This window comes from Gossypium hirsutum, chromosome A07 (genome assembly GCF_007990345.1).
Source record: "Gossypium hirsutum isolate 1008001.06 chromosome A07, Gossypium_hirsutum_v2.1, whole genome shotgun sequence".
NCBI lineage: Eukaryota > Viridiplantae > Streptophyta > Magnoliopsida > Malvales > Malvaceae > Gossypium > Gossypium hirsutum.
In genome coordinates this window covers 23,400,593-23,411,986 of record NC_053430.1, presented here as the reverse complement: position 1 = coordinate 23,411,986, position 11,394 = coordinate 23,400,593, and positions in this window count along the sequence as shown.

The window sequence follows — 11,394 nt, the reverse complement described above, 5'->3', positions numbered from 1 at the left end:
TTGTAGTGTTAGCTGGAGTGGCCATTACCATTAGCATCGTGTGAGCCACTTGCCTAAACAATCTCATCCTTTGGCAAATTTTTGAACAAAACCAAACAATGAGGAAGCAATACAACAAAAGCAACATATGTTCTCCCTGTAACAACATGTTTTGAGTGAAATCAGAACAATGGTTTTGGGACCACAAATCTGATGTGTAAATTAATATATTATTATTATTTTAACGTCTATGGGACATTAGTAAGGTCATGTTAAAATTTTGTTAAGAAAATTTGACGTTTAAATGCTTAATTAAGTGAAAATGATTTAATTGTAAAAAGAGTAAAAGTAGTTAAAGGTGTCAAATAGGTATGAAATTTTAAATTGGGGGGACTTAGATGGTAATTAGACCATTCCAATAGCTTAGATGGTAATTAGACCATTCCAATAGTTAGCGGAATTTTATGGACACAAATTAAGTGATTTTTAAGTTAAAATGTTAGGTTAATAAAGTAATTTAATTAATAAGTTAAAGTAAAATAAGTAAAAACTAATGTATCATCTTCTTCAAAGTTTCTTCCACTGAAAATCAAGTGCAAAAATATCCATAGCTAGGGTTTGGAGTTTTGGCAACTACCATTGCTTGCATGTAAGTGATTTTGATCTCGTTTTTAATGATTTCTATGTTTTTTATGTTGTAACTTAATCTAGCTAGCCCGGGGATCAATTTGCAAAATTGTTAAAGAATTAGGATTATATCATGCATGCTATTACTTGATTCTTGATGTTTAATGAAAGATTATGAGTCCTTGTTGATAAATAAACTAGTTTTGCAAAGTGATTTTGGATGAAAATGACATTTAGGGACTTATTTGTAAAAGTGATAAAATTTCATGGTAAATTTATGAAATGATGATTTTTATGGATTGATAGGTCCCTATAAAAATTGGCTAGCTTGAGAAGAGGATGAAAATGTTTATATTTCAATTTATGAACTTAAGGACTAAATTGTGAAAAGTTAAAATATTAGGGGCAAAATAATAATTTTTTAAAAATATGAAATGTGGACTAAATTGAATGCTAGGGTTATTAAATGAATTAAATTTGTCTATTTAGATCAAGATAGACCACGTACGAATCTAGATTGAGAAAAAGCTAAAGCCTCGGATTAGTCGATCTAGTTTCTACGCCCTAATCGTCGAGGTAAGTTCATAGTGTTTTAATATGTAAACAAATTTCTATTTGTATGCTTATATTATAATGCTTTAATTACTATGTTTTTAGAAGATTATTGCTGAATTGCACATATGTACCCTGTTTGTACTTCGGTACTCCTGAATGTATTTTTGTGCCCTAATTAGACTCTGGTAACTCTGAATCGAATAATATATGAATCATATTCAATTATTGTTAGATTAAATGATATATTATGTTCTTAATAAGCTCTATAAGCTTATTTTTTCCTGTGGATTGATTTGTAGATCATCGTTGCTAACATATTAGACGGATCAAATCTTCAGCTCACATTATCCATCGATATTGGTAGTTTTTGCATCTCCTAGGGTAGTGGCATGTATAAACTTATGTAGTTGAATTTGTGGTGTATGATGAATATGTAAATAATAACTAAATGTGTTTGTGTTTTGGTGTCATGTATGCATAATAAGTATAATGCTTGTTTTAGGAAGTACTATTGGTTACTTTTGATAATGGATGAGAATGGTTTGTTATTATCATTTGATGGTTTGTGTTATTGAGCTACCTTATGTAGTATGTTTAGAAAGTTCTTGGAACTAGTAGTTGATGATTGGTAAGTGGTAACATATGCATGTTTAAGTAAGTTTTGGCTGTTTGCATTTAAGGTGCCTTGTATGACATATTGGTTGATTGATTTTGAACTATTGAATTGGTCATTTCATGTAAGTTTTAGTCATGCTTTGATGTCTTGAGTAGGTGCACAAAAGGATTATAGGTGTGTGCATGATTTGGTGTTGAAAATGGATTATTTTGGGCAAATTCATGTCTACATGGCCTGTGACACGAGCGTGTGACTCAGTTGTGTATGACACACGGCCTGGCGACATGTCTGTGTGTCCCTTGTAGGTTCTATTTCATGCAAGTCAGGCAGTTACACGGCCTAACACATGACCTGGAACATGAGCGTGTGGGGCTATTTCGAGAGTTACACGACCTGAAAACGAGCGTGTAACTTGGCCGTATGACCCTACTCAGAGAGTTACACAGGTGAGGACATAGGCTGGGACACGGCCATGTGTCCCTAGTTTAAAGGTTACACGAGCTGAGACATGGCCGTGTGTCCCTAGTTCGAAGGTTACAGTCCCTAGAGTTTGTATAACCAAATTAAAATCATCATTCCATCACAAAAGTTTACTATTAAAAAAAATCTAACAAAAAAAAACAAAATGAACCAAAATGAAGCCCGATTTTTTTTTTTTAAAAAAAGTAAACATAAGCTCTAGCATTAGAAAAATCAGCAACCACTGTCCCAAAACCACCATAAGCTCTTATACCCCCCTTCAAGATAAAAAAAATATGAAAAACATTATTGTCTAGATTAAGCTAGTAAGTTATTACAGAGAGCAATCTCTCTATCTCGGATCCACTGGACAACTCTGATTTGAGCTTGAAGTTTGGTGATTACTTGATTGTGAGAGTTAATGGAAGCATTGAGGTGATCAACCATTCTTTGATTGAAACCAACTGAGTTGTGCACATGGCTAGCTGCAGTGGTCATAGATGGAGTATGTAACACCCTATACCGACCTAGCCAATGGATTAGAATGCAGGACACCACATTGGTCGTCAAAGCAACTCAGGTAATAATTATACGATACACTGAAGCTAAAACCAAGCAAGTGTGGCATACAAATAGTGAGTAATTTAAATAGTAAATACACATAAAAGATGTTAATAGGGCCCGTATACAGAAGTCTAAGGTCAAGGTCAATAAAAAATAGGGTTAGGTTATGATTCTTGGGTCAAACTAACAAAATGTAGTGCTATATCTTAAGAGAGTAAAGGCAATTCTCAAGACATACCTCCCCTTCTAACTTAATTTTTGCTTCAAAGTTTATTGTCTTGAGACATTGGAACCAAGTCCCGAGACTTGACCCTCTATGTCTCAAGACTTAACCCTAGGTCTCAAGACTTGACCTCCAATTTCCAACAATTTAGCTTTGATGTTTTATGCCTCGAGACAAGGACACCATGTCTTGAAACTTGGCATTCTATGTCTTGAGACATGCATCATGAATCCAAAGACTTATACCCAAAAATGCATGAAAACGTTCATATTATCTCGAGACATGTTCTTGATGTCTTGAGACATAAGTGTAGAAATGTAGAAAAATGATATTTCAAGTCATGAAATTGGTAACCTATATGAATCTAAACATATTAGACATGCAACTAACCCATTGTACATAGATTCAACATAACAAAACAAGACCAAAACACAACATCTCATGACATGTAACTCATTACATCAAAATATCAAAATGTAAGTATTTTATAAAATATAAATCATGCATAATCCATATCAATTTAGCCTGTAAAACTCAACATAAGTGTATCAAAAAGACCATCAAGGTAGTCAAACATATTCCAAGTATCACAAGACATCCAAAAATACAAAAACTTCAACAATTAAAGACATGAGAATCCCTTAAGGACCTAGGTACATGCCACATATTACATAAGAACCCAAGGAAACATTACAAATCAAATAGATAGCTGAGATTTGACCCTTTAGATGCTGAGGAGAAATGTAAAATAACACGTAAGCACTTCAACCACCTGCGCATGGAAAAAAAAACAATCCACACGTTGAGTAATGAAGCTTAATGGTGCCAACATAATCAAATTCATAATATAAAGGCATTAAGCAGGCAAGTATGCTAAAGTGTAACATAGCTAAATCACACATTTCGCAAATTCAACCATATAATGCTACACATCATCACATGAACAAGATTTGCCATAATAGATCAAAGTATCATTCCTACTTTCCATCAATCTTGATCAATGTACTTAATTTACATACTTCCATAATTCATATTTTTCACATATTTCGAACATTTACAACAATAGAACATAATTATAAGCTAGAATTACTACTTATATTAACCAAATATGGATACAAGAACCTTTAATATTCCACAATAATGTGCACAAGCGCCAAGCGAGCATAAATGCACTTATACGTATATCAACAAAGTTAATAAACGCTAAACTTTTCATCTATTTTGAAGTGATTTGACAAAGAAAACAAAATTAAAATCTAAAATAGACAAAAAAATTTAAAAAATTTAATTTTTTCTTTAAATTAAAATAGCAAAATAAATCAATATACTTTATATAAATAATATATACATAAAGAGAAAAGTTAAATAGTTGAAATTAATAAAAGAGAAAGGCCCACAATTTTGACAAAGGGAAAGTCCATCTATTTTCATTAAACTATTTTCATTATAAGGAATCATTTTGTTCCTCCAATAATTTAATGATCTTTCTAAATTTTCCAACATCTTGTTTACCATCCTTTAAATTTATTTATCATTTTTTCTCTCTTTTTGGTTACCCATTTATTTATCACATTATCATAGTATGAATTTACACATTACCATTAGATTATATGATATATATTCTATAGAAATATAATATAATCTATTAATAAATGAAATTATTGCCCTTATTTTAGAATATTTTAATTTTATTTTTTACAAAGTATAATAATATTTTTTTCATTTATGTTCATTTACCAAGTTAAATAAATTAAAATATGTAGGGGTAAGAAAAACTCAATTCAATTCGAAAAAATTAAAAAAATTGAATTTCAAGTTAATCGAATCGAGTTCTTCAAGTTTCAAGTTCGAGTCGAGTTGAATTTTACAATTCGAATAACATATTGTTGTAAATGTCCCTTTCATCCCTATCAATTTTGAAAATGAGCAAATTAGCCTCTCAACAAAAATTATAAAATAATTCAAAATAATTTTTAAAAATTCAAAATATTTATAAAAAAATTCAAAATTTATATTTTTTTAAAAAATCATAAAAATTCTAAAAAATATATAAAGAAAGTTAAATATTTAAAATTTTAAAATTTTTCTAAAATAATAATTTTGGTACCTAAATAAGTTAATTAATTATTCAAATCATACTAAATTGTCTTCTTCTTTTTTTCTTTTTTCTTTTTTTTTGCCTTGAAAAAGTTTTCAAAGATATATGATTTCATGTTTATATGCTCTAAGATAGAATTAATTATACTGTAATAAGATTTTAATTTGACATGCTTATTTTTTTAATTTAACTTGGATTTTATTTCACTCGACTCGATTTGAAAAAATATAAATCAAGTTAGAATGATAAAATAGGACTTGTCAACTCGATTAATTCGAAATTTTTTCACTCGATTCAATAGAACAAGCACCTCTAAAAATATGTTTGGTTAATTTATTTATATAAACCTTTTAAACTTCATTCAATAAATCGCTTAAAACTCGTTTATTGTTCAATTATAACATTATTAATATTAGTTTTATTTTATTTATAAATTACAATCATTGATATTATTTTTTTATAATTTTATATAAAAAAAATAAGAAGCATGTTTATTTGATGTTTGCTTGTTTAAAACTATGCACATTTGTTTGTTTATTATTCTTGAATAAAATTTTAATTGTTTTCAGACATGTTCTATTAATATTTACAAATAATTTTATTTAACTTAAAAAAATGAACATGAATATATAGAATTTTAAGTAAAACGAATTTGAACAAAATTTTAAAAATTTTAACAAACACGAGTCAACTAAAAATAAAAGTGTGTTCATTTAAGTTCAATTCATATACCATATTACGATTATCATTTTGATTTTTATGTAGTACTATTGAGGACAAAATAAGGAAAGAGGAAGTGGATAGAAGTTCACACCATGGAAGTGTGTTGAGTGTTGGTAATGCAAAATGGCATATCCCACATTGGTTGAGAAAAGACTTATAAGAGAGTTTAAATATTGTCTTGTCTCTTATCTTCATTGATTAATTGGGGCTAAAGGTTTAATACATGTGCGTCACTATTGTCACTTATGTCTGTGTTAACATCTTTTTGGATTTTTTTTACTATTTTTTGCTGTTAACTCATGACGCACGACTAATATTAGATTCAATTCATGTTCCACGATAGACCAACAAGTTTTAGCCAATTTTTGTGCTCTAACATGGTTAGTGGATCAACTAGGTTCCTTTCAGACCTCACGTAATTCAAAGCAAGTACTCTATTCTTTATTAAATGTCTTACAGATTCATGTCTTATTCAAATGTGTATTTTCTTACCATTGTAAGCTCGGCTCTTAGCAACGCAGATTACAACTTACGAGTCATATAATAGAGATACAGGAGGTGTCGGTTTTCCCCAAAAAGGAATATCTACAAGTAGATCCCTAAGCCACTCGACTTCTTACCTAACTAAGTCAAGAGCTATAAACTCTGATTCCCTCATGGAGCGAGAAATACATGTTTGTTTAGCAGATTTCTAAGAAATAGTTGTTCCACCCAAAGTAAAAACATACCCACTTGTAGAGCTAACTTCATCATTATCAATTACTTAGTTTGTATCACAATACCCCTCTAAAGCTGCAAGGTATCCGACAAATTCCAATTTCAAATTTATTATACCTTTAAGGTATTTAAGCAAATGCTTTAGAGTATTCTAATACTCATTGGTAGAATTATGGGTATATCTATTTAGTCTATTGACTGCATAAGCAATATTAAGTCGAGTCTAGTTCATCAAGAACATAAGGCTTCCAATAATTTTAGCATACTTTGATTGAGAAACATTATTTCTTTTATTATTCATTAGTTGTATGCTAGAATCAAAAGGAGTTTTTACAAGGATTACATCAAAGCTATTAAACTTCTTTAGCACTTTCTCTGTATAGTGAGATTGGTTTAGAGCAAATCTCTTTTTCTAATTTAGTAACTTTCACTCTTAAGATTACATCTACCTCTCCTAAATTAGTCATATCAAACTTGGTAGATAAGAAATTTTTGGTTTTGTTAATGGCTTCTATATTAGTGCTAAAAATTAACATGTCATCCATATATAGACTTATGATGACACAACCAGAACCAAACATTTTAGAATACATATATGTATCTGTACCGTTAGAAATAAAACCAAAACTAAGAATAGTCTTATGAAATTTCTCAGACCATTATTTTGGAGCTTGTTTGAGACCATGCAAAGATTTTTTGAGTCTGCAAACTTTATTTTCTATACCAAGTGCTACAAATCCTAGAGGTTGCTCCATGTAGATCTCTTCATCCAAATCACCATTCAAAAAGCTGTCTTTACATCCATCTCATGTACCAACAAATTGTGAATGGAAGCTAAAGCAAACAAAACATAAATGGTTTAGATCTTAGTCACGAGAGAGTACCTATCAAAATAATCTATTCCAAATTTCTGAATGAACCCTTTTACAACTAGTCATGCCTTATATCTTTGTATTGACTCATCTAGTCTAAGTTTCTTTCTAAAGACTTATTTGTTACTAATAGGTCTAAAACCTCTAGGCAAGTCTACTAGTTCCCAAGCGCGATTAGACATAGTAGACTCTAGCTCATTATTTGTAAAACCTCTTTAAAAACTAGAATATATTGGTTTTATGGTTCCATTATAGGTTTTTGGATCCTTACCTATCAAAAATGCATGAGCAATAGAATTACTAACCAAGTTTAAACCACTAATCTCAGTTACAAAGGAAGTGAGGAAATTAGGTCCAAAACTAGTAGTAATCATTTGTCTTTTGCTCTTCCTAGGTTCAACATCATAATTAAGAACATCTCTATTATGTGCACTAGAAGAAACGTGCTCATATAACTATATATATCAGTACTTATTCTATATTTCTTTCAACAATTTTCAGTTTCTAAGCTATTACAATTTTGAAAAAGTTAATTTCCGACCGTTGGCTTATGGTTGTTTCTGGCCGTGGGACTGAACTTACAAATTATCGTTTTCCCTTCAAAATGTCCTATAAATTGCTTAAGTATTCTCCTCATTACACACAACAATGCACAACAACAACCTATCTTTTCTTCTTGATGTGTTGCAAAACTAACTAAAGATTTGACTAAGGCAAGTGCACCTATCAATTAAAAGTATGGCTACGATGAGCAAAGATATCGCCCCCATGAAGACTAAAAGTACTAGTAATTACTGTCTTTCTATTATTTAACTAGATAATTAGAGTGAATGATTAAAACTAAAATTAACTAAATGAATTTACTAACAAACACATAAAAGAACAAATCATGAAAATAATCAAGTAACAGCCAAGAAGCGAAAAAATACCCAGGAAAGAATTCGTCTAGATTTCATCTGTCACTACCAATTTAAATTACACAATTTCTTCACTTAGTATCTTGATCCGTAAAAATTCCTAAATTATACAAATATCTCTTTCGAGCATAAGAGCAACTAACTCTAGGTGGATTAATTGAAATTTCTTTCTAATTAAAACCCCTATTATCGCATTAACTCGTACTATGGATTCCCCTATAAAATTTGACTCTAATTCGACAGATTTATGTTGTCCTATTTTTAGGATTGCATGCAACTCTACTCAACTATACAATATCAACTCTTAAACAGGATCTATCCAACCACTGATTTAAGCACATCAAACATGGATTAATACTCTAGAAATATTAAACCAAGAATTAAGCACACATAATTGAGAACAAGAAACTAAGTATTTATTGCTTAAAATAAAAATCAAATAACAAAATCTGTCATAGAATTCATTTCCCCTAGGTATTTAGAAAATTAGATCATGTGTAACGCCCCCACGCCCGAGACCGTCGCCGGAGTCGAGTATGAGGTGTTACTAAGCTTAATTTAACATATTTAGAACTTTGGATTATTTATTTCTACATTCACAGCTTTTAAGCTACTTGCATCACAGTCACAAGAAAAATCATATCTCGAGTTACGAAACTCAAAATCAAGATCCGTAAATTTTCCCTATATCTAAACTCATATACCTATCTACTAATTTTTTTCTAGAATTTTTGGTTGGGCCAATTAGTACAGTTTATTAGTTAAAGTTACCCCTGTTTCAGGACTTGACTGGTCTGCCCTCTGTTTACTACGAACCACATTTCTCTCCGTAAAAAATCCATATGACTATGAGGTTTGTTTCTAATGAAATTAGACTCAATAAGGATTCTGAGAATATAAAATACACTACCTAATTATATCTTTAAAATTTATGGTGAATTTCTAAATTTGGAACAGGGGATTCAGAAACTGCTATGACCCTATTCCACTAAAATTCAAATATCTTGTAACATATAATTCCTTTACCTGTTTCATTTGTTTCATGTGAAACTAGACATAATAAGCTTCAATTTGATATGTATTCCATCACCAAGTTCAATTTATATGATTTTTAGTAAATTTTTAAACTCGCGTCAGTGTTGCTGCAATATTCTGTTTATGGCAAATTTCATCCCTTTTATGAGTTTTTATGCACTAAGTATCTTAATAATTTTCCTTAACATCAAATATAATCTAAACTAAATATTTTCATAATTTATCATTATGAAGCATTTCCTCAACCATTCCATCACCATACCATAAGATCATTTACACAAAAAAAGTATATTGCTATACATGCCATACTTAAATTTACAAGCCATTACCAAAAGTCTTCCGGATAGTGTGACTAAGCCTTCGACCTATCCCGACTCCTGAGCTGGCTTGTCCAAAACTACAATGAGTAAGAAGGAGGGAGTAAGCATAAATGCTTAGTAAGTTCATATGCAAATAATAAGTAACATAACAAACAGTCATACCAATCAACATTAGCATGTATCACTAAAACACATATCACATTTTTAATCATTTTTCATCATCTTATTACCTTATCGTGGTTGTATCAATACTCAACCCGAGGGTTAAATACATACCTGTCCAAAATAACCATTTCACATCACTCACCAATACTTCTCTTTACATCTCGAATATTCCTCCATTGAGTAGAACTTTACCCGTTGAACACATCGAAATATAATTCGGATACATGGATAACTTGCACATAAGTGCCATATATGCAATCAAGCAATCATGTAACCCGCCCATAAGCGAACTCGAACTCAACTCAACGAGCTCAGGCGTTCGCATCCATAAGTGAACTCGGACTCAACTCAACGAGTTCGGATGCTCAATCATCCTAGTGACATGTCACTTGTATCCTAATCTATTCCTAAGGTTCAAACGGGATTTTTCCTCGAACACTTATCCTTGCCGTCTTCCGTAGAATGCCGAAATCAATACTCGGTAACAATTATATTTAACAAGTAGTTCACATAATTTACATATTATTTGAAATTAACCACAAAGCATACATTTCATAATAAAATTCAGCATAACATATAATTAACATCAATAACTTAAAAATAACCATTATGATACATTATTTACACATGAACTTACCTTGGTACCAAAATACAAAGATTTTGCAATTTAGTCCACAATCTTTTCTTTTCCTCGATTAAGGTCGATTCCACGTCTTTCTTGATCTAAAATAACACATTTAGCTTATTTAATACTCACATTATCAAATTAATCCTTAACTCAAATTTTGGCAAAATTACAATTTTACCCCTAAACTTTTGCATATTTACATTTTTGCCCCTAGGCTCGGGATTAAAATTTATTCCTTATTCTTATGTTTTACAACATGCTGATCACTTTTCTCTTCTATGGCAACATCAAATTCTCACTCTAACATGTACTTGTGACTATTAGGTATTTTTACCGATTAAGCCATTTTACTCGTTTTTGCTTAAAATCGAGTAGTACAAGTTGTCTAACATAATTTAAAACTTCATATTCTATCATAAAACATCAAAATACACAAATTTCACCTATGGGTATTTTTCCAAATATAAACCCTAGGTTAAATTATTGCTAACATAAGCTTTATCGAGTTACCGGGATCTCAAAATCGTAAAAATCATTAAAAATGGGGCTTGGAATCACTTACTATGGAGCTTGGAAGCTTGAAACAAACCCTAGCTATGGAGAACCCTTGAAATTTCGGCCTAATGAAGAAGATGGACAAAAATTGGCTTTTAATTTTGTTTTTAATTCATTTTAATAACTAAATGACCAAAATACCCTTACTACTAAACTTTCCAAAAATTCCTTCCATGTCCTAATTTTGTCCATGAACTTAAAATTGGTCAAATTGCTATTTAAGACCTCCTCATTAATATTCCAAAACAATTTCATACTAAAAACTTCTAGAATGCAAGTTTGCAACTTATTCGATTTAGTCCCTACTTTCAATTTAAGCACTTTAGGCGTAGAATTTCATC